Consider the following 5,898-nt stretch of genomic DNA (forward strand, 5'->3'; position numbering starts at 1 on the left):
TCTTGGATACACTGCCCATTTCATAGACATACCTAATCGTTTTGCCTGTCCACCCATCTATCCATCCATATACCGATGTTTGCCTTCACTGACAATGCAGTACTGCATGTACACCTTTGTTGTCTGTACCTCCCATGTACCTCTCTATGTCTTTCTCATCCTCAATGGTGTGAGTTTGGTTTTACTATTAGTACACTATTGGTCCTGTTTCTCTGGAGAACTAATATAGATCATTTGCCCAATACCTCTGGCTCCTGAAACATGTATTGAAAACTGGATCTAAATGACAATCTAGTGCCTCAGGCACTACACCACCAGAGCTCCTGAGATAACATAAAAAAGCAAATTGAATAGTCCTGAAATCTGCAGTGAATTGACTTGTGTAACTATATGAGGAGAAGTGGATAGAAATGATCCAATTTACTGAGCCCAAACAAAACAAAACAAAAAACCCAATCCCACTGCCATCAAGTTAGTTCCAACTCAGAGAGACCTCCAGTGGTTTTCTGTGGTAGTTAATGTTATATGTCAACTTGACTGAGTTTGGTTTTGAGTGGCTAGGGAGCTGAATGTAGTTATCCCCATAATTAGTTCTGATGTATATGCTTTGAGCAGCCAATTAGTTGTAAGGGAGTTTCCTTAGCAGTATGGCTTGCTACCAGTATATAAGGAAAAGTTTTGAGAAAGGTATCTGTGGCTTTTTTGCATGCTTGGACCCTGGATATAGCCAAGTCTTCATTTAGCAGCCTTCCATGTTTTCCTGTTGATCTTGGGACTGTTTCTGGACTTGAACTAGTGACCTGCCATGTTGTTTTGTAATATTGGAACTGTACATTTTATTTGTTGACCTTGGGCTTGTTAACCTCAGCAGTCAGCATCTGTGTGAGTGAAGAGACACCTCTGGCTCCAGTGAGCAAAGAGTAATGGGCAGAGCTGAAGCCCAAAGTCAAGGGGATTTCACCCATCCTCTGGAGATGGTACTTTGAACTCAGAGTTCTAGCTTCCTAAACTCCTGTTTGTTAAAGCCATCCATTTGTGGTATATGTCTGTTAGAGTGGCCCTAGAGGTAACCGAAACAGAGTTTGGTACTGAAAGAGTAGGGTGCTGGTCAGACATACCTAAAAGGTGGAAATAGGAGTGGAGTGAGTCCTTGACCCAAGATTCCAGCATAGAGACCCCAGCAGACAGATGGTTGCAGAAGAGCCAGGAGACTTGCATTAGACAGCAGTAGGTTTACCAGCCAATGGAGGAGAAAGCTGGATGCCATTAGGTATGTGGTTTCCTGGTGGAGTGGGTTGCTTTCAGGCATTAATTGGTAGAAGAGACCAGCATGAAATGGAGTAGAAGTTTAGCCAGCCCATGGATCAAGAAAGATAAGTGCCTTTTGGGGAGGAAGATTCCTGGTGGAGTCGGTTGCCCTTGGACATTAATTGGCAGAAGCTGAGGGGCCAAGGAAATGGGAAGCAGAGCTGCCCCATCCTCTAAAGATAGGACCAGGGTCTCTGGAGGTGGAACAACCACAGCCTCCTAGGTTTCAAAGGTTCAGACTTTCACCAACTTGGTTCTAGAATGTGTGGCTTCTCCTTCATGTGAGCCAGTGGGATGAGACCATAGCCACTGCCCAAAAGTGAGGGGACAGAGCTGCCATGCCCAAGAGGCCAACAGAGTGAGATTGCCACTCAGATTAACTAGGGGACTATAGCCACTCAATGAAGATCTGTAGAGGCACCAAGTAGACAAGGGGTGGAATTGTGGTAGTTAAGGTTATATGTTGACTTGGCTGGGTCTGGTTTTGAGTGGCTGGGCAGCTGGATGTAGTTATTCCCATGATGAGGTCTGAAGTTGAAAGGGGGTTTCCTTAGGGGTGCGACCTACTTCCAATATCTATACAGACATCCTGGGAAAAGTAGGGAAACTTCTGTAGATCTGGATCCTGTTGAGCTGCCTGAAACTGTCCTGTGAACAAACAATCCACCATTGTGCCTGATGATCTTGGATTTGTCATCTGCCTAAGTCAAGAGCTATTGCACTGCTTGCCAATCTTGGGCTCGTCAGCCCCTGAAGCTGCATGAGTCAGGAAAAGCCTCCAGCTTGATGCTTGATCCAGGAACTTGGGACTTGCCAGCCTCTATAACTGTGTGGGAAGCTCTGATGGCATAGTGCCTAAGGCATTTGACTGCTAACCAGAAAGCTGGCTGTTCAAACCCACCAGCCACTCCTCGGAAGGAAGGTTGGAAAATCTACTTCCATATGATACTGCCTCAGAAACCCAAGGAGGGGTCGCTGTGAGTCAGATCTGACTCGACGGCAGTGCGTTGTTGTTATGTAACTGTGTGAGCTGTTTTCCTAAGATAAATTTCTCACTGTCTGTATATAAGCCTTACTGGTTTTGCTTCTCTGGAGGACCCAGACTAACAAAGTTTCTAAGGCAATAAATCTTTATGGAAGTAGATTGCTTTACCTACCTCCCATGGAATAGCTGGTGGGTTTGAATCACTGACCTTTTTGGTTTACATCCAAATGCCTTACCCACTATACTACCAGAGCTCCTTTCTGAGCTCTGATTATGATGGGACAAATTTCTCCATGGCAATGAACCTAAAGGCTAAAAGCAAAGTCTCAGATAAGAGAAGTTCTGTTCTTAATACAACTCTGTCACTTACTAACTCTGTGACTCTTGGCAAGTTACTCTAAACTCATTAAGCCTCAGTATCCCCATGTGTAAATGCTGATATTTACAACCCCTCATGGGACTATTAAAGGGCCATGTGAAATGAAATATCTGAAGTGCTTTGTCCAGTGCCTGACACATGGTAATAACCACTAAATCTGGATATATTTGTTAAATTAAATTTTTAATGAGAGTAAAACTGCATTTACTTACTCAAATAAATAACTGGATGTCAAGTATAAGACTGGTTCTTAGCTAGTGTTTCACAATTATAGTGATAACAAATGCAAAAAAAAAAAAACAAAACTCAACCACTGCCATGGAGTCAGATCCAACTCATAGCGACTCCTCCTTGGGTTTCTGAGGTAGTATCACTTCTAATGGAAGTAGATTGCCCAACCTTCCTTCCAAGGAGTGGATGGCGAGTTTGAACAGCCAGCCCTCTGGTTAGCAGTCAAATGCCTTAGGCACTACACCATCAGACCTCCTAGTGATAACAAAAGAGTGAAATTGAAATCTGGATAAGCTCAGATCCTAAATGGGTATTTTGTAATTGCTTATGTTATAACTTTTTAATCTGTCTAATCCATGAATGTCCTCACAAAGCACAAAGAATGTAATATCTATATAATTTAGATTTCATTTACTTTATCTCTTTGCTTATTATTCCTGAATATGGTTCACCATGGGAAAGCAGAACTTATTAAGTGAAGGCTGTGAAGGCCACTTCAAAGAGGTCTGTTTAGATGACAACAACTTCACAACTACAATGTTATTTTGTGTAGTGAAAACAATTTATTGAAAATGAAGAAAAATGTAAATGACTCCTGTAAAGAAATTAAATTAATGTTAGGTACTAGAACACAGATGTTTTGTGTGCCATACCTATGCAACCATGTCATTAAATTCAAATCTCTAATTAACTGACATCTGTTTCTTGTTCAACTTTGAAATGATTCATTGAAACCATTTCAGGAACAAGTACACTTGTCAGAAAAAAATAAAAAAGTTCCTGACCTTTTCTCTCTCTTTGTTTTTTCCTGCCTTCTTACTAGTTTTTAAATCTGACTCATTAACACATGATGCAGAATTAAGACATATCTGACACTCCAAAGTCAGTCTTAATTCTCAGCTTCAGATCCTTTATCCACAAAAGTTTCTGTAATAAAATCAGAAACACTCAATAATTTTTAGTCATGAAAACAGGTTTCTGAAATTTGGGGAAGATAGTCTAATTAATTTTACCAGGAAAGCATATGAAATAATTTTGGGCTGACCCTGAAGCTTAGCTTCTACTTATCAAGAAATATTAATATTTCAATTTAATTAAACAAATATTGATTGAGCGACTACCTATTAGAAAGATAACTACTTGTAGTAGATTTAAAATAAGAGAGGGTTTTGAATAATAATTTATTTTAATTCTAATTCTAAATTAACTAACTTGTAAAGACAAACTAACTTGTTTATCTATTGTTGTTGTTGTTGTTGTTATGTGCCGTCGAGTCGACCCCGACTCATAGCGACCCCTCCTTGGGTTTCCGAGGCAGTATCACTACGGAAGTAGGATTGCCCAACCTTCCTTCCGAGGCGTGGCTGGTGGGTTTGAACCGTCAGCCTTCTGGTTAGCAGTCAAGTGCTTTAGCCACTATGCTACCAGAGCTCCCTGTTTATCTATAATGGCCATAATACAAAGACCAACACCATGAGTGAAAAGTGAAATAAAAATGACTTATATATGTACTATACTATGTGGTCTACATTACTATGATGGGAGCAAATTTTCAATTCTTGGGCACTCTTGAATCTAAACATAGGCATATGTCCTAGGATCCTTCAATAAGATAAATTCAAGGGAGGTTTGGATACAGACATGAACAAAGGGAGGGTGTGATCTCACATGGGAGTGTTTGATCTGATGTGGGAGTGGGGAAACTTCTGCAAGCAAACCTGAGGGCCTCACTGTTGAGTGATGAGAGCACTGTTTCTACCAGAACTGCTCCCTGAGGTGTAATTAGGTTTTGTTCTTGGCTGCTTATCTTCAGAGCTTGGCTCTCTGAGCTACCTAAATTCCTTCAAGAAATTATTCTTTTACTTAAACTAGCACAGTTTATCTGTTGTTTATAATGAGGAATCATGGCTGATATGAAAAGTCAGATTTTGATCCTGAACCTTTATACTTGTGAACAGGCCAAAATCAAGCAGCATTAACACCAGCAGGAAAAGTGATTAGAAATGAAGTGTCTCTAGACCCAATGAATCAGATCCACCAAAATCAGAATCCAAGGTCCCTAGGGAATGCATATGCATACGACTATCATGGTGCACGGATCTAGAAGACAGATTTTCGGAATTCTAGCATAGTGGCTAAGACACTTGCCTGCTAACCAGACGGCTGGCGGTTCAAACCCACCAGCCACTCCTCGGAAGAAAGGTTGGGCAATCCTACTTCCGTAGTGATACTGCCTCGGAAACCCAAGGAGGGGTCGCTATGAGTCGGGGCTGACTTGACGGCACATAACAACAACAACAACAAGATTCAGCTTTGTATAATATTTGATTTTACTTCATTTCAGAAACTGAGAAATTAATATTGTTAATATTTTCTAATAATCTTGGAACAACTATAAGAAGTTATAGTACTAAGGAAGAAAATGGTAGATAATCTCAGTACTGTCTACCAAAGAAAATTATATGCTAAATGTGGAGTAAGGCCTTTTGCGTTATGATCAAAGGGAGGAAACTTATTACTTTAAAAGTATTCTATAGTCTCCTCATTGGTGAAGTTTCTTTTATTTAACATTACAAAGTCCTTTGATTATAAATTTATGAGATGAACCTTTTTGTTAGGCACCAACAGGGTGAATCTGACTCATAGCTTCCTCTTATACAAAAGAACAAAATTGCTCAGTCTTGCTCCATCTTCATGATCATTGGTTTATTTGAGTCTTTGTTTGGGCTACTTTGGCCATCCATGCCATTGAGGATTTTCCTCCTTTCACTTACCCTTTACTGTACCAACTGCGATGGACTTTACTAGCAACTGATCTTTCCTGAGACTTCATGGCGTGTCCAAAGTTGATGAGCTGAAGTCTTGCCATCGCCTTAGAGTTTTATATCATGATACTTCTAATGTATTATGACACTGCATGAAGTTAGCTTCTCCTCTCCAACCTTCCAATCACCGTCTTTGGGACTGATCTGATGTTGAAAACTTAACTGTATAT

Source organism: Orycteropus afer, unplaced genomic scaffold (assembly GCF_000298275.1).
Source record: "Orycteropus afer afer isolate SDZICR_OR568_19922 unplaced genomic scaffold, OryAfe1.0 scaffold00261, whole genome shotgun sequence".
Lineage (NCBI taxonomy): Eukaryota > Metazoa > Chordata > Mammalia > Tubulidentata > Orycteropodidae > Orycteropus > Orycteropus afer.